Below are 20,024 nucleotides of genomic sequence, written 5' to 3' on the forward strand. Positions count from 1 at the left end.
CACACACACACACACACACACTTACTCTCTCACTCCCTCACTCACTCCCTTACACAGTCACAGACAAAGACACAGACCCACACACACACACACACACACACACACACAAACACGCACACTCAGAGACCCACATACACTCAGGGACTCGCACACAGCACAGGTACAGGGCTCTGCTGCCAGACAGACAAGCAGCTTGCATGCTTGCACATGCACGTCTCTGTTCACTTTTGGCAAGAAAAGGCATTGTGTTTGCTCTGTCGTCAGAGAGTAAACACAAGCAATCTGTATGTGCAAAGCCGTTCTCCTAATGTGGTTGTTTCGGGGGAGATTTCTCGTTGGTCAGCCCTCTAGGTTTAGGTAAACAAATCAAATATTATGAAAAATAGTCGTGCATCTATTTTCCCACCTGCCAGGTATTTTTGTTTTGTGCAGGAATACACGTTTGTGGAAATCAGATTGTGTCTTGTGGGTGCATGTGTGGGTAGGTTAGATTGCAGAACTGTGTTTTCTTCTCTTGGTGACATAATGTGGTGAAACTGGTTGGGTGCATTGGGGCGGTTGAGTTGACTTGCACAAGCATAACCCACAACTTTCTAGGTCATGTGTACCCTAGCACTTATTTTCTCTTTTTCCATGGCTCACTTTATAATCCTGCACTTGGTGAGGTTGTGGAGAGGGCCCCACACACATTCACAAACTCTCACTCACTCACACGCACGCACACACGCATACATGCACACACGCACATACACATATATCACACACACACACACACACACACGGACACACACACATACATGCACAGACACATGCACGGCTACACAGTATACCTATGCAGCAGAGGGAAAAGAGGTGATTTTTGCAGTGCTCTCTAGAGGTGTTAATCCTAGGGATAGAGTGGCAGAATAATCTGACCACAGAAAGATCTGCTGTTTGAGGCTTCCTGGAGAGGTATCCATTTGAGAAGAGAACTAAAGCAAAATCTAGCAAAAGCAGGTGAGTGCAATGTCGGAAGGATAATGAAATCCTCATCACTGACAAAAAACTGGCTGGATGAAAGGTCTAATAACTGCTAAGCGACTTCTCAATTTCATAGATGGCACCATCTGGTATGTTTCCTTCCTTTATCAACATTTTTGTGCAAAAAAAAAGAACCCGCCTTTCCCTTCAAAATGATCCTTTGTATCATAGATTCAGATATATTGTGCTGCCCTGCATGAAGCTAATGGGGATCATCTCAAGAACCGCGGCGGACGCCTCTGTGTGGATGATGACCAAGTGGAAGGAGGCAGGCTAGGGTGGCAGGTCGCGACCCCACAAGCTCACCTCCCTCACCTGCAGAAGACATGCGGCGCCCTGTGGTCTGCACTGAAGAGCAGCTCCCGGCGTCCCCTCAGACTTAGTCTGTGTGCGTTCTGTGTAAACACAAAGACAATGCTAGGATTCGCCCGTTAGGTGAACTCTTGGAGCGAGCGGTTCGACTCCTGTTTTTGAAAGGGGGAAAAAAAAACAATGAACCTGAATAACCGCAACGCTCCTTACAAGCTACGGCACGATGGCCGTATTACTCCTACCCAGAGTGGTTTCAAAGTTATAATTAAGTTCAATTACCAAAGTTAGGTACATGGTTGCATTTAAGGCCTGGGCTATTATCAAGCTATTATCTAATGTTTTCGAATAAAGAGTGTCTGCGAGTAACACAAGTAAGAAACATCATTAAATTGGTGTCTGCTCTCCAAATTAACAGAGGTGCTCCTCCGTCTACACTACCTAAAACGGGTTTCCAGGCTATGGCACCTCCACCATCTGGGTGCCTTTCATTGTGTTGCTGATCTTCGTCTTATTCTGGATGGATCTATGTCGAAACCTGATTGGGATCAATGGCGTTTGGGGCTCTGCTAGTTCCAAAATAACCCAGTTATGTCATCTCCAGTGAGCCAGAGGCAGCGGCGCACTTGGGTGTAAGGGCCACGGTAAAATCCTTACATGGTTCATTTGAGCACATCCACCTAGCCTTAGGAGATGCAGTGATAGGTACGCATGTTGTTTTTTCCCTCCCTAAATTTGCCCGGAGAAAGGGTGTGTCTCAGGAAAAACACAAGAATTTTGTTTTTAAGAGCCCGGACGATGGCAGTGGGACGTGCACATGCTTTAGCCCAACGGTGGTGGAAATCTACACAGCCACTGCCTTTGGACAGTGCACACACACACACGCACACGCACACGCACACACACACACTCAGATTCTCACACTCTCTTGCACACACACATATGCTCCGGCTCATAGTTCTGCCTACACACCAGTCAGTCCGATGGTGAGCGAAGGCTGTGACGGGCTGACGCGCAGCCTTCCGTGACGAACGTTTCGCGCATTAAAACTTCACATTTGCAGCGGTTGTGGGTTTGATAAAGCGCTCGCATGCGGCGTGTTTTATATTCAGTGACTGCAGGGCTTAGCTTACAGTGCGCCGCTGTAAATGGGATATATTGTATTGTAGTGGCGGAGCAGAAATAAATAGTGTGAAGGAAAAAAACAGAGCCATCAGTTTTTTTGTATTACAAGTATACACTGAGCAGCGTGTACGTACATGAAGCCTTGCAGGGACCCGCAACACAAACTCACAATCTACACTGAGCCACGGTCTCATGTCTGCAGATTACCTGTACAAATCCCTACCACTCTAAATTGTGACCCAGCCAGTTTCACAATAGTGTCTGTGTCATTGGCTGTGTGTGTGTGTGTGTGTGACAAAGTGATCATTCCAGTCAAGCCGGCTCATGAAGATGTCAACAGCGCCCTCCATGCTGTTGTATTACATTGTTTACTGTTAGTGTGGTTACCTGGCTGGCACTTCACTGATAGCCGTTGCAAAAGCACCGATTTTTGTTTGTGTGATTGTGTGCATGTGTGCGTGCATGCATGCGTGTGTGTGTGTGTGTGTGTGTGTGTGTGTGTGTGTGTGTGTGCGTACATGCATGCCTGCAACTGTGTGCCTGCATGTCTGATGGGGGGGGGGGTTGTGTGCATGTGTGTCTGTGTATGTCAAATGTGTGTTTGAGTGTATGTGTATGTGCGTCTGTGCATGCAGGAATGAATGCGTGTGTGTGTCTGAGTGTTTTCTGTGTGTGCATTTGTGTGTGTGTGTGTGTGTGTGTGTGTGTGTGTGTGTGTGTGTGTGAATGTGTCTGTGTGTGTATGTTTGTTCTGAGCTGCTGAAAGGCATCATGTGTGAAGCCCCGGGGCTAAGCAAGGCAGCCGAGCAGAAAGACAGGAACCAGGTAACCGTGCTATCTATACCATGAGACTGAGGGGTGGGAGGGACATCTAGACGTAAAGCAAACTCAATCACAGAGAGTGAATTTACCTGGATCAGACCATAGGGTTCCTCTGATGTTTAAGAAAGAGAGACGGAACCCTGTTCATCTTTTTCTTCATTCTATTTCTGAACGTGTAAAATACGTGTCAAATTTTGATATATATTTGCATTAAGGATGTAACAAAGCTTTTTTACTTACTATGGAGCCATTACATAGGAGAAATTATTTACCTATCTATCATTTCTCTCCATATATATATATATATTAGTGCTGTCAAGCAATTCAATATTTAATCGTGATTAATCGCATTAATGTCATAGTTAACTCACGATTAATCGCGATTAATCACAAATTATTTTTCTATGCTAAATATCCCTTGAATTTTTTGTCCCATAATTCTTCTCATTTTAATTCTCTTATCAACATGGTGAAGTGCATCGGCTTGCCTTGTGCAAATGATTTTTTATTGATAACAACATTGGCATATACTGATCAAAACAGGACGATGCAAAAAAAGAGCCTATAGTGCAATTAAACGACTGCTTTGAACAAATGTGATTTGAACATAGCAGTCAGGCTACTGCTTCTTTGTTTTGAGCCAAATAAAAAAAAAAAAAATTGCGTTAATCGCGCGATAAATTTTTTAACGCCGTTAAAATTGGTTTGTGTTAACGCCGTTAACTGACAGCTCTAATATATATATATATATATATATATATATATATATATGTATATGTATATATATATATATATATATATATATATATATATATATATATATATATATATATATATATATATATAATTATTATTATTTTATTTTTCTTCTTGAAACTAGTTATATTGATATGTCCCACTTGGAGCCAAATGTGACTTTGCTTGCATCTTACCTTTGTGTTTTTTGGTTGGTGTGCATGCGTGTGTCTGTGTGTTTGTGTGTCTGTTGCATGTGGGTGTGTGTTTAAGTGTGTGTGCTCAATGGTCGCTGTTCCTTGTTTACATTTGTGTGCTTTAACAAAAGAGTGATGGGACATAGATAGAGACTCAGTCAGATTACGGTAGAATCAACAGTCAGCCGGTACAGATAGTGGGCTAGGGATGACTTGAATGAACCAGTTAAGCCTGGCCTGGGAGGGGCGTGTCAGAGCCTGAGTGAGATGGAAACACGTGTTTTATTTGCATTTATATTAGTATTTCATTCAACACAATCATACAAATGAAAAGATAACAGGAGGCAAAACTACAAGACACATCAATGGTAAAAGAATTACAAAAATAGTTGATTTTTTATCCAAGTTTTTGTATCCCTTTCTTTCCTGAAGAAAGCCCAGCACATATTTCCAGGTACAGCTAGATTCTGTCTGGCCTGAGAGAGAGACAGATTGAGGGGGAGACATTCACTTTAACCGTGTTGCGTCCTTGCTCTGCCACGGCTTCGGCGGGTTTTGTTTCCCTGCCAGGCTCTATCGTCTGCAGCCAACATGTCGCATGTCAGACCTGGTGCCAGGACCAGAGGTGAGGCTGCGACTCCAGCCCCGCCGCTCCAACGCCGCAGTGTTTGGCAGTGTGAACGGCCTCCCCTCCTCCTCCACCACCCCCCACGCCCCAACCCCTTCCAGCCAATACAGTCTGTCAAAAGGATTACAGGGCTCGCTCGTTCTCTCTTTCCCTCTGACTGTCTGTCTCTTTTTTTCTCTCCTTTCTCCCACCAAGCTCTCCCCTCTTTCCCTCCTGCTGTGCATCAAGCAGAAGCTGATGACAGTTCACTTATCTGTGTCCTTCGCTGTCTGTCTCTCCCTCTCTCTCGCCCTCTCTCTCTCTCTCTCTCTCTCTCTCTCTCTCTCTCTCTCTCTCTCTCTCTCTCTCTCTCTCTCTCTCTCTCTCTCTCTCTTTCTCTCTTTCTCTCTCCGTCTCTCTCCCCCGCTCTCTTTTTCACACTCTCACTGTCATACACACACGTACACTCACCGTCTTACGCGCACGCACACACACACACACACACACACACACACACACACACACACACACACACACACACACACACACACACACATATTCGGATCGTTGCCAGTCCTTGCCAACCCCCCCATCTCTCTTCCTCTCTGTCCCTCTCTTTCACCCTCTCCTTTTTTGTCCCACTTCAAAGGTTTGTCCATCTCTCTGGCTGGCATGCCAGCCAGAGATTGAAGGGGTGGTCGGTGATGTGGGTGGGGGTGTGTTAGGTTGGAGTAGGGGGAGGTGAGGTAAAGGACATTAGGGTTGACCTAGCTGTCCAACCGGACGACCCGTGGCTCATTAGCGCTGACCAGTGGTTGGCTGGTGGGAAGAGGGAGGGGAGATGTCACGACCTCAGTGGCAGCCGATGGCAGACAGACCTGCAAGAAGGTGTGTGTGTGTCAGAAAAAGGTGACACACACAGACACACAGACACACACACACACACACACACACACACACACACACACACACACACACACACACACACACACACACACACACACACACACACACACACACACACACACAGTGATACCTTACTCCTAATTGGTCCTTATGACGTACACAGACTCACAAAAGCACCTGTACTCACAGTCACACAGACTCACAGAAGCACATCAATACAATCTCAAGTTGTCGCATACATTCCCAAAAATAAAATGTGCACTCACACACAGTGGCAGAGGCCTTGCTGACTAGCAACTTCATTATCCCCCGAGTGTGATTATAATGAAGCGCTACACCCATTACCCATATAACAAAATGTCAAGAGAATGTTGAGTGTACATTTGAAATGTCGCCCAAAACAAAACATGTCCAAAACCACGCTAGTTTTCTTACGGTTGGGCTTAAACAAACAAATTGGGCCCTTAAACATTGACAGGGCCACCAGTCATTCCCGGCTTCATTAGCCGGTCGTTATACTTCCCTATTTTCGGCTGACGTTGGGGGAAATGCCATGATGGGCAAAGTTGACAGGAAGCAAGGGAATAGAAGCAAAGCATTTCATTTGTTTTATTTCAATGTCCAATTCCCAAGTGTATCTGTATCCAACATGCATTGCAGATAAATCAGTCGTTATACATGTTGGAACACGCTGAACTTCCCTATAGTCAGTATTAGTGAACCTATTGGTAATTATTATGCAAAATGAGTGAAAATGACATCTTATGTCATTCATTCCTTCTTTCTAAAACACATGTGTCATGTGCGTTTCCTTCATTGACTTTCCTTCATCATCCGTGTCCCACTTGTTTTAGCAATGTAACCGCGTTACGCTAATCCAATGGTCTCGGCCCACTCTACACCTCACATCCGTATTCGTGAACACACACACAGAGGGTCTGCTGTGACGGTCGGGTTAAGAGGCGTAGGCTGCGGCTCTCCTACACGGCTCAGGCCACTGAAGGCGCCGGTGTGCTGCCGCGTTCCACCACTCCTTTCCTAATCTCTTTATCTAAGCCCCCCACTGCCACTATTGGCTCGCCAGCCCGCCTCCACCTGCTGGCTGGGGCGGAGGAAACTTACAGCGGGGAACGATCCCCTTCCCTTTCCCCGTGCTCGGATTTGCTCTGTTTCGTGGATGCGCTCGTGTTTAGATGACGGGTGTACATCATCTGGGAGAGGACTCGACTCGCATATGATACCTATGTATACGTTTACCCACCATGGGGCGATTCCAGCATTCTTTGTTTTTGAGGTGGGACAGGGGGGCAAGAACCAGGTTCCAATGGGAAATCAGACAATTCTACCAGAAATGAATGCAAACATATAATCTATAATAATAAAATATATTTTTGAATACGTGCAAACAGAGGGAATACCTTGCATGATCCAGGGGCTTAATTTCTCCCACCAGATTGCAAGATTACGTTGTTTCGTTCCAATACGCTATTGGAACGAAATCACTTCTAGAAATACCAATAAAGTTTAGACATTCGATGAACAGTGCAGAAGAAGGGTTATAATGAAATGCTATCATGCCGCGTGGCCACTGGGACCCTGATGCAGGGACAAACCTATGACGTCATGACAACGCAATCAGTCAGCCAATCAATTACATCTTACTGCGACATACACCAGCCTCCCAGGACCACTTTTTAATAATTATTTCAAAATGCTACTCTAGAATTCACTCGCTCTGATAAGGATTTTAATGTATAGTATAGTATATTTATTGTAGGTATACAGCCAAATGAGGGGTAACCTGTTCCCTAGTCGCACACGTTTGACTGAGTGATGGATAAATGTCTAGTGTGTGATGGCAGACCAGCTCAGATCTGGGTAAACGGGGCGTTTCACTTTCTTTCACTTTGTGTTTGTTTCAACCCTCCTTGTAGCTGGAGGCGGGGATCTGGAAGCGTGTAATTGGCCAACACACATTGGCAATATCCGTGAAAAGAAAATTGGCATCTCAGTGTTATAAATTAACACTATGCGGACTGTCGACTGAAGGAATACACTTATTCAATACCTCCATTCCACTCCACTGTACGAGCTTTTATTAGCTTTCTTCTGTAGAATATCTGAGTGACAAAGCAGGTAATGGGGATGGCTCTGTGCGACCCCCCCATTCGTTCTGCTATGACCTAGCGGGACAACTGGATCTGAGAGGACCTGTTTCCTTAAAGGATACTGACTCAAATGGTTGTTTTTATTTTTCAGTTCAGAGTTCAGATATTTCAGATTGATAGGCTTCTTGGTGTCTTCTCAAACAATGCAGGCTTACCTGAATAACATTCTTTCATATACACAGAGGAAAGGTTACTCAAATAGGATCTTCTTGTTTTCATCCTTTTCCTGTTCAAGACAGTTCAAGGCCGCTGGCAGAATAACAAAAGAGTTTAATCGAAGAAAGTTCTGAATCAAGCGTAGCCTTCCATGTTATTATTAAAGAGAGAATGCTGTTAGTTGGAATTAATTTTTTTAACTAAATGGAGGTAGGGAATGGCTAGTACACTACCCAGACACAATGCAGAGTATAGAGAATCATCAAAATATAGTAGATTGTGTAATCACTGAAAATGCGTGTGCTAAATTACTGTAGACAATACAGGCTACAACAGCTGAAGAAAAGCAGCTGGATAGCGAAAGCTCATTATTTCAAAGCCACGTGCAGAGAATGCATTTTGCATCTGTATACTTGAGCATATTAGTGGGAATTAGCATAAGCATAAACAGGACCTCTCGCTGGGTGCGCCTCCGATCCATAGTCTCTGGGGACCCGGATCCTTTGCTCCTGTTTTCAATGTAATGCTTTACCTTCCCGGGCAATAATGAAGGAACTCAATGCAAACATCCATCTGAGTGCATATAACACACACACACACACACACACACACACACACACACACACACACACACACACACACACACACACACACACACACACACACACACACACACACACACACACACATGCAAAAACAAATACACAAACACATAAAAATACACTAACGCCCACTTGCACACGTCTTAAAACACAAATTGAAACAAGCACAGACACATATCCACACCCTCACACAGACACACACACAAACATCTAAACACACAAATTGACACATCTAAACACACAAATTGACACATATCCACACACACACGTGTCCACACCCTCGCTCAGACACACACACACACACACATACACATACACATACACATGCACATGCACATGAACATGCACATACACACACACACACACACACACACCCTGGCACTTACTTGGCCAGGTCGAAGGCCTCCTTTGTTTCCACTCCTGGCTGCGTACAAGGGCAGGTCCATTTAGATACATTACATTGGGTGACAGACAGCGAGACCTTGCTTGGATTCCTTCCATTAATGAATAAAAAACGCCCTGACGGAACGCACACATTAAGGTGCTGCGCTGAGCAGTGGCTACCACAGGGGACGCCAAGATGGAGTTAGATGGAGAGGGACGGCGGAATTCAATGCCACCGTCTGTGCGGTGGGCTGTCATTTCTTTCCACTGATGTACCTCTTCATCGTCATCAACTGCCGTCGCCCCGAGGAATATGCGTGTCATTTGTTACAGCGTTGACAGACATGATTATTTTTTGTGTTGAAAACGTCCCTATATTGAAAGTTACCTGGGCATGTAGAACAAAATGCATTTCATGATGAAGGGTCAATGATATATGATTTATGATAAACATTGAGCGACTATCCTCGCACAATGTCAGAAGCCTTTTTTTCTGGAATATTTAGGTATATTCAGAAACATCTCTTGTCTATTGCCCACTCTGACCTTAATATACAAAATGTATTCTCTCTAGCCTTGGCTCATAATATCCAATACTTGCCATCCTGCTTACTGCATTAAATGTATTAATGGGAGCAATAAAACCATTTCTATTTTGGAGCAATGTTTTGCCTCCACAGTTAGAGGCGATTTTATCACGCACTCCACAGCTAGCTAAAGTGGTGGACAGGGGCGCTGGAGGTGTCTGCTGGTTGGTGAAGAACCGGCGGTCACCATAGTAACTAGGTAATCCCATGTCATCTGCTTTGCTTGCTAACTGCTCACAAGCTGCAGATACAGAGGATGGGAAATTTCCTCCGTTAAGATTAATTTAGCATTGTTCGGTTTGTTTTGGCTAATCATGCCGAGCATTTCCGTTCCATATACCACTCGACGTGTTTTTATAACGTCACGCATGTCTCACGGTGGTGCTCATTGTATCTGGTTTCGATTTGGTTGCTTCATTCTTCTCTCACTGAAACAATTCACTTTGAGTCTCCGAGCTGTGTCCCATTGTGCACAGGAGTACAGCGAATTGCAAAAGATTTATTTTTTATCGACACCTGCGTAGCAATGGGATGTTCTTTTTCAGCAGAACGGGGCCTTCAACTATAGCTACCACTGCTTTGTCCTTGGCAGGTTTTTATCTATTTCTCGGTATGTGTTTGTGTCTGTATCTCTATGTGCGTTTGCAGACCTTATTATCCGTGGCTCAATTCATACTTCTTGTTGCTATTGAAACGCAGTTATACGATTTGTGCGCTGACCCTGAGTGCTTTCAGACATGATAATCGGTGTCCTGGGTCTACTCGGAAACTCCTTGAGATGTTTGAGGAGCATTAATGGGAAAGGAGAGCAGCATAGTTGCAAGGTGCCGGATTCTAATAAACTAGCTTTGCTATGGCGAGAGGAGCGAAAGGAGCAAGAGGAGAGCAGGTCCTCTGGCGACCAGAAGGGGGCTGGCCCGGAACGGAGGTCCTTTGAGTGTGCGTATGCTGGCGGGATGGTGAGATTGACTTACGAGTATGTTTTATTGGGAGCGATATAGGCCTCAGCTCAAGGAGTTTTTTCAACCGGTGAGAGACTTCCCACGGAGCGAAATCCTTTTTTCTGTTACGTGTTTAGAATACTGAGTCATGAAAGTCTCCATATTTATGTTCCTTGTCACTGTTGTATTTCCTGTCACTTCCGCTCTCGAGCACTTTTATGGGTGTGCACGGCTCAGGAAGTAAGATAATTGAGATTGCGCTTAAGTGGAACCGATAACAATTCGTGGCCTTTTCTCAGCCTAGCCAAGCGTCGAGTTGTCCCTGAGCAAGACACCTTACCTCAGAGCTGGCGCTTCCTTTGCATGCTTTGCTACCGCTGTTGGTGTAAAAATTTTGTAATGTAATGCGCTTTGATTGGCTACAAGCGAGAAGGCCGAATACCCATGAATGTCCATTCACCATTCATCCGATGAGGATCTCGGCTTTCCAGAAACATACAGGCCCTCGAACGCGTTGTAGATGCAGATAAACACAACGGGTCGCCAGGAAGCCCTAAACACACGTACACGCACCCCCTCTGGGCGACATCAAATATGATGATGAGGGGAATTCATTATAAGAGAGCGATAATCCCACAGCGGGTATTGGCTTTGAAGGTGATTGAGGACTCCCTTTGACTCCTTTTCATTTTGCGTGTCAGCCTCGAGGCTCCTCCGAGGTTCTGGTTAGGCCGCTCGCCCACGGACACACAGGAGTGAAACACCGATGCAGTTCAGATAAGGTTGTGGTGTCCGGGGGAGAGTGTTGGCAGAGGGTATATGATGCTGTGGAGGCAGGACGTACGAATGGTCAACGATTCATACACATGAATAATTGCGTTTGGCCACGTCTTTGTATTGGCTCTTTAACTCTGAACTCTGGTACTTCAGATCCTGTTTTCTGAATTCGTACTAAATCAACCCTTTAAAGCAATTAGCTGCACCCTGTCTCACGCACACGCACGCACGCATGCGCGCGCGCGCGCGCGCACACAGACACACACACACACACACACACACACACACACACACACACACACACACACACACACACACACACACACACACACACACATGTACACAATGAAAAATAGCCACGTCAATGCAAATGAGCAGCGAAGACTGACAGGTGTGAGGTGGCCGTGTGGAGCCATACCTGCTGTGGTGTGGTGACCTGTGAAAGCCCTTCTCATTACATATGGCTGGCTTCAACGGTCAGCAGACTGCCACCAATTCTCTTCCGCTTTTCCCCTGCCTATATCTCTCCATGCAAATCCCCCGTTCCCGTCTTGTTGAAAATGGGAAGGAAAAGGCAGTTTGGTTTGCATTCTCTGGGCCGCTGACGACCCATTCCTCTTAATCCTCTGCAACGTTTGATTGAAGAGCAATTTAGTTTTGCCTGAATGAGCATCAATCTTTATTGGAAGCATGGGAATAACGTGACACCAAATCAAAACAAAATAAAAAAACAACAAAGGAGAAACCAGACAAGGCACTCTGGATGGTACAAAAAAACATCTTCTAATTGTCACAGGTTCCTCCGGTTTCCTGAGTCACATGTGTGTTCTGCGAAAACCGGACAAGTGAGTGTCATGGCCGAGGTCAACTGAAATGCAGGCCTCGCAATGCACGGCACTGCGAGAGGACTCTGTCCCTTGCTCCTGCAACGCCGCTCCTCGATCATTTTAATGCGACGCTGTCCTCTTGGCTGTTGCTCTTTATTGTCCGGTGAGATGTAATGCTAGTGCCGCTAAGGCTGAAGAAACTTGCCGTTAAACTCTATCACATGTATGTGTGTGTGTGTGTGTGTGTGTGTGTGTGTGTGTGTGTGTGTGTGTGTGTGTGTGTGTGTGTGTGTGTGTGTGTGTGTGTGTGTGTGTGTGTGTGTGTGTGTGTGTGAGCGGCCCTGGGTTGACACGCTCGCAATTGTTCGCCACTTGACTTCTTGGTTGCACCCTGCATTGTGTGAAGAGGTGTGTGTGTGTGTGTGTGTGTGTGTGTGTGTGTGTGTGTGTGTGTGTGTGTGTGTGTGTGTGTGTGTGTGTGTGTGTGTGTGTGTGTGTGCGTGTGTCGCTGTGTGCGTGGGTGTGCGTGTGTGTATTGGTGTGTGCGTGCGCAGCACGTGGATGTTGTGTTACGTGGAAGTGTGATTGATAGCGCAGAGACACAGTTGGCGAGCGTAATGGTTTTGATGTGACGAGCGCGCTGGTAGCCTACGGCCAACCCACTTGATGCATGTCAGACGCGCAGAAGGAAGACACACTCCGAGAGATAAATAAATATGTTTTTCTGCGAGGCGGTGGGGGTTGCGAAAAACAATCCAAATAATAAGAGGCATATTGGTTTGTTGCTTGGAAATGCTGCAGTGCCACTAAAAAGAGGAACCACTGCACTGGTTAATATAAGTCAAGAATGTATACAGCTATACTAGTACACACACACACACACACACACACACACACACACACACACACACACACACACACACACACACACACACACACACACACACACACACACACACACACACACCTTGGCAATCTTGAAGTGCTGGCTTCAGAACGGCGAGAAATTAAAAGCTTTTTCCATCTTTTATCTCCCTTCCTCTCTCCCTTGTTCTCTCTTTACCTCTCTAATCTTATAATTTTTCATAATGACCTTAAAATATAAACCAACATGACTGGCATGTGCCTGAGCGTGCTTACGGACTCTTTATTCCCTCGACATTGTGTTTATCTCTTGTCAGTGTAATCCCCTGTTTTCATTGAGAAGTGCTCGCTGCTCAGATGTATTTCTGTATTTATCGATTTATTTTTCAGGCACATGTCTTGTTTGTAAATGCATGCTTGAGAAGAAAGGGGCACAGTGAAAAAAGAGACGGAATAACAAGGCTCTTCAAGAAGCTTGTCTATAGACTGGATCGATGCTACACAGAAAAGCAGGACTAGAGAGTAGAAGCACTCCTCCTCATCCTATGTCTTTGTGTTCAAGAACAGTAAAATACAAACAGCCCTTGATATTAACTGGGAACCACTGTGGTGTGTATGCTTTATCTAAAATGCATTAGAAACCAGTTTCTGATTAAGCAAATTTCTGGTCTGATCAAACAAAGCTATGCAAACTTTGGAAAAATTAATAATTCATTGACACGCCAGGTTTTTTTTTATTTCTTCTTTCCAGCTTACTACACGTTCTTTCTAATGTTCAAGGGTTTTGTGGGTTTAGCACCAACTCATCTGTGAAACCCAGTCTGCTCGCCGCTCCAGCTGAATACAACATCAAAGTTTCATGGTGTGCTTTGGACGAGTGTTGGGCTTAACCAGCTCCATTTGAAGATCCCACTCGAGGTAAATGGATTAATTGAGGCCTCTGGGTTTTCTTCCAATTGTTCCATCATGGTATTTTAGCATTGATTTTTTATTGATTAATAATGAATCGATTTCTCCCATACATTTTCATTTTATTTTATGAGCAGTGATTTGCATGTCTCAATAAGCCATGAGACGTCCGGTCTCATGGTCTATTTATATATGAATGACCTGGAAAAATGGTTTGACTTTGAGTTGGCATATGAATATGTGCAAGGCCACCCTTGCATGCAATGTGTGCTAATGTGGGTTTCCTTAAGTGCCCGTTTGTGTGTGCGTCAGTACACCTGTGTGTGTGTGTGTGTGTGTGTGTGTGTGTGTGTGTGTGTGTGTGTGTGTGTGTGTGTGTGTGTGTGTCAGGGTTTGTGTCATTGTGTCAGTGTGTGTGTATATGTACACACACACTAGTTAATCTGTGTGTGTGGATGTGTGTGTGTGTGTCAGGTCATCTGTGTGTTTGTGGTGTGTGTGTGTGTGTGTGTGTGTGTGTGTGTGCTCTTGCAATATGAAAGCTGCAGATTGAATTTGTACTTCTCAGCACTACGTCAAAGGGCCCAAGCTACCGAGGTATCGCGTCAATACTCTGTGATGTTGTTGTACTCACCGCCTTTTGACTGTTGAGGCTATTATTCTATCACCTCGTCACCATTCTCGTACCCGTAGACCTAAGCTATCGCCATTTCGACACACACTCACGCAGACGCACATGCAAACACATGCTCAGCAACACACTTCCGCTTTGGTCCCACCTACTGGGATTCATTGGAGCCTCACAGATGGATAAAACAAGGCCTTTAAGTCCTCTGGTGAGATTTGATGGACTCGTGATCATGAATGTCGATGACCAGAGGTATTGGTGAAATCATTCTGGGATGTCGTGTACGTTTTTTGCGCCTGGGAGACGCCCTTCCAATGGATTGTGGGTGTTCTGTGTCACACAAACTCACACACACACACACACACACACACACACAAGCACACACGCACAAACGTTCATGCACACACAAAAACACACACATACACATGTACAAAAGCACACACACGTTGAAACACAGAATACAAATTCAGCATCAAACTGCATGGAGGTGTTACTTAAAGGTATCTGGCTTTTCCAAACATGTTTGCACAGTGCAGGACCCAATAACCAACAGCAAATAGCCAACTTAATTTCCAATACCTAATGAGGTTAATGGAGCAGCTAAGGGGATAAATATCTGACCAAACGACAATTTTATAACATTTTGACATTTACAGGAATAATTCATTGCATCAGGTAATCTCTACCAAAATTAGATTTCATATAATTCAATCCATCAATGCCACATTGTAAAACAGAAAGATACAGTAGCTGAAGGAAATGTCGGAATGGAAATTGACAATATATATATACTTTAGACAAGTAGTACAATATAATTATAGGTTGTCACAATAGAAAGCTAGAATTATTTATTCTGCCGATCGATCTAAATGTCATATTAACATTTTCTAAATAAATTGTTAGCTGAAAATCAATCGTAATATGTTGCAAACAGCCAATCAATGCAGTGGAATCCATCCCATGTTAAAATATATGCATTAGGTACCAGCCGTGCATTTTCACCAACATATGTGTTGGTGAGTGAGAGAGGGAGGGAGGGAGAGAGGAGAGACTGAAGGTCTTCTGGAGGACACTTTAGCAGAGGAGATGTGAAGGTTGTTCTTGCACCTTCTCACCAAGCAGCGCTGGAGTGCAGCATCTGCTCCTCTTAGACCAGTCGAGCTAGCTGGAGACACAAAAACAAATACACAAACACACTCACCACAAACACACACACACATACACATGTACATACATACATATACCACAGTCACACACACATACTGTACTCATGGTGTATGCACATGCACCCATACACACACACACACGCACGTGTGCAGACACACACACACACACACACACACACACACACACACACACACACACACACACACACACACACACACACACACACACACATACACAAGTGTGTATGCACATGCAGACATACACACACCTAGTCACACCCTCAGAGACATACTGTGTGTGTGTGTGTGTGTGTGTGTGTGTGTTTGTTATGGAGTTCTGCCAAGTCACACTTATACACATGCTTAAGTCCATAATCTGGCAACCTGCCTACTTTAGCATGCCTCTTCATGTCCAACACAAGCATAAAGCAAAGCAACATGTGCCAACTTAGATTTGGAATTTTATGCATAACCGTTTTGCCCCAAGCTTACAGTGAAGTGTGTGTGTGTGTGTGTGTGTGTGTGTGTGTGTGTGTGTGTGTGTTCGTGTGTGTGTGTGTGTGTGTGTGTGTGTGTGTGTGTGTGTGTGTGTGTGTGTGTGTGTGTGTGTGTGTGTGTGTGTGTGTGTGTGTGTGTGTGTGTGTGCCTTTTGTGTGTGAGTGTGAGAGTGAGTGAGTGAGTGAGAATTTGGCTGAATGCCTAAGCCTACTATTGTGTCCGTATCACTACCTGCCTGAATCCAGGGTGGGTCATTAAGACTGTTGTTTTGCAAGTTTATGTACAACATACAATTGGATGACAGATTTAAGCCAATGGTATTGAGAGGGACTCTTCTGCTGATCTCAGTCACTGTGGAAACCAAACAGGCAACTTTACACCTACTTGAAATATGTTGGTGACAGATCTGCAAAGGACACTTTGAGGCTCATCATCGCAGACTCCTAGCATGTGTTGAATTGTTCAAAACTGATTGTGATACCTTTGTTCTGCTTACTATTCCCTGTTGAGAAGATTCATACATTACTGCTCCTAGCAGTTAATCTGAGGGATAAAAATCCAAATTTCTTATTTTGGAAAGAGGTAGGGTTTAATGGAAAAGGTATTAATATTATGTGGGATAAAAAAATGTATAGTTTTGGTAGAGACAATCTTGTTTTTATGTGTGGTTTTGTATTACTATTATGAGACTAAATAAAGAATAATGCTATTCTTTATATATAATAAACTGTATTGGAAGAACGCTACCAAGGAGAATAGTAAACAAATTGCGAAGCCTGTAGCCTTACTATCTAATGCTATGCTAAATTTAAGTAGTTATAATATCCAGAGACAAAGTACAGAAGTACAGTACAGAGGGAAAATGATATAGGAGAAAGGAGAAACACATGGTAGTGTGTGTGTCGGTTGGAGTGCTTAATAGTCATGGGTTGAGTTCCCGCAGACTAAACCTCACAGCCATCACGGCGTTGACTGACATGAAAATGGCTTTGTGGCCACCGGAGTTTGCAGAATCCTTGAACATTCTTTCGCACAGCGGGTCGGACCAGTTACCAGGTGCGCTCGCCCCGGCTGGATAGGCGCGGTGTGTCTGCTGTGAGTTCAGCTCCAGGGCTGTTAACCTGAAGTTGGCTTACCCAACAGCTCAGCTAACAGTGCCCGTCCTCTCCTTTGCTCATCAGGGACAGTCAGTGAACTTACCGGTTTGCCTTCGACTCAATAAACTTTTGGAATGTCTGATGTTTAGATTTTTAATAAACACATTTATACACATTATTATTATATTTTATATTTTTATATTTCAAGTTTCAGCATATTTTTTGCGTCGGATCACATTTAACCAGATTTGTTTATTTAAGATCCTCAAAGATTTAATTTTTTCTTTCATTACCTTTTCAGATTATTTAAATGGCTTACCATTAAGACGAAAAAGCACCCGGATTGAGAAAGAGGGAAAGAAGAGCTGTGTGGGTCTTTGTTTGCTTCCACAGAATTCATGAGCAATTCTAATCCAGTGAGTATGAGGGAGCTCTTTGGAGGGGTTTCTCCGGAATATTGGACTTCAATTGTATAAATCAATGTGAGGCTGCACAAGAGAAGGCCCTTTCGCTTGAAAAACACATGGAGAGGTGAGAATGCGAACAAGGGCTGTGCAAGGGAGGGGGAGAGAGAGAGAGAGAGAGAGAGAGAGAGAGAGAGAGAGAGAGAGAGAGAGAGAGAGAGAGAGAGAGAGAGAGAGAGAGAGAGAGAGAGAGAGAGAGAGAGAGAGAGAGAGAGAGAGAGCAAAAATGACAGACTTAAAAGAAAGACAACCACTTCTGTCTTAACAGTCTCTTGAAAACAATGCAGCCAAAGCCCTCTTCTCAGGAACTGCCACAATTGATGACCTATGACAAAATCCTGCAGAGATAATGAGCCAGCGCGACCGCCTCCGCCGTCTGTCTGTCCTCCCCTCTCCGGCTGAATCGTCAGCAGAGAGGTTACATGAAAGTTCTCATCTAGAATCTAGTCATTGATTTTCAAATATGCTCCAAACTTGGACAGGAGAGCTTGTCTAGGGAACCTGAAGCCCCAACATGCTTAATGTGAACGTTTTGCAGTGAGCTGCTCCATTGCTTTGGCTTGTTTCTAATAATAACACTTTTGCTATATAGGGCCTGACTCGCGCTCAAGAATGCTTTACAGAGACAAAAAAAACATTAAAGAAGTACCAACACAAAGAAATATCCAAGACGACATACAGTATATACACAAAAGCAGGGTCGTGGACTGAGAACGAAAGGTGAGGAGGACTGAGTATGTAGCCGAAGTATAGTACGGGAAGCTAGTGGCAGGAACTTGCAATAGGGGAGTCGCATTCATTCGCTTAACATTTTGTCACAATAGCGGCGTTGTGCAACACAATGCAAACTAATCTAACAGCCTGTATTGGGCACGGAGCAAACATTGGTCGTGTCTCGGCAGTAGATCGGATTGTAAGTGACAATATCCGTAAAGACGGGTGATTGATTGCCTGATTAGAGAGGCTGTTGGCACTCCCCACTCCCCTACACACAGATGGCCCATTACATAGCAGGCCAACACCCCCCCCCCCCCCCCCCCCCCCCCCTCCACCCCCGTTGGTTACCCCCATCCTCCTCCTGTCGTAGCCCTTTGTATTCCTAACGCCTGTGTCCTGGTCTAAGCGTTCTCCCAATGCACCCTCCCATCCACATTCCCATTTCCTCTTTTAGGGCTATTGTATTGCGCAGTGGTATTCTTTCCACCATATACTGTTATCTTATTGAATGCTGGATGATTATCTCCTTATCGCTCTGTTGGATCGCCTCTCTGTGTGGAACGATGGTCTGTTTCCTCCCTTTCCCGTCGCTATGCGGTGTGCGCTTCCGAGAGACTGTTTGCACGGGCCTCCTCACAAAATTAGGCAGAGGTGTAAATTACCGCGCCGCAGTCCAGTGATGTGTGTCTGTGTGCGTCTGTGGCTACATACGGCTTTTCTAAATAGTTTGCAATTGCAGTTCAGTTTAATGACTTCATAATTCTTGTTTTGCATAGATTTCCCCTGCATATGTACGTGGACATGGGACATACGATGTCTCGTGTGTGTTTGTATGTGTGGTCGTGTGCGTGTGCATTCACACTTGTATGTGTGTGTGTGTGTGACTGCATGTCTGTCTGTGTATGTGCGAGGGGAGGGTATAGAACCAGATGTGTACATGAATGTGTGTGTGTGTGTGTAGGTGCCTACATGTGAGTGTTTCTGTGCGTGCACAGACAGTACGTGTATGCATGTTTGTGTGTGTTTTTGTGTGTTTGTGGGCACACTCATGCGTCCTCGCTGGGACACGCGGGACAGTGTTTGCGCGCCTTGCCTGACAAGCTCTCAGGGAGCCTGTTAGCCAGAGAGGTCGGGCAGCTTAAGCAACATCATTAATATTGTCTCGCACAGATGTACCCCCGCACTCGCCCCGGACGAATCACAGAAGGCCAGCCGTCAGAAACATCAGCATGCTGGCTACACATCGAACTACTCTTATCTTATGAGGGAGAACACGTTTTTCCTCTCCGCACCACTGGCCAGCGTGGCTCACGGTTCCCCCCCAACATAATGGGCCAGAGCTTGGGAGGAAAAAAAACAAAAAGGAAAATGAAGAAAAGTAGGCCTGCTCTGTTATGCACAGCTAATCAAGCTTTGATGTTCTCTTGCTCTCTGCCTCGCGTCCGCCTCGGCGTCTCGGCCGCCGCCTGGCCCCCGCTCTTCCCTGCTTACACCCGCCTGTGTCTGGGTTATCTCGCT

General features: G+C 45.0%; 1 protein-coding gene across 4 annotated transcripts in view; it reads left to right on the forward strand.

The window, feature by feature from the left end:
• erbb4b (erb-b2 receptor tyrosine kinase 4b) overlaps positions 1–20,024 on the forward strand; it is a 258,187-nt gene that overhangs the window by 65,224 nt on the left and 172,939 nt on the right. The gene's annotated exons all lie outside the window — the stretch shown is intronic.

The sequence above is a fragment of the Gadus morhua genome, chromosome 20 (genome assembly GCF_902167405.1).
Source record: "Gadus morhua chromosome 20, gadMor3.0, whole genome shotgun sequence".
Lineage (NCBI taxonomy): Eukaryota > Metazoa > Chordata > Actinopteri > Gadiformes > Gadidae > Gadus > Gadus morhua.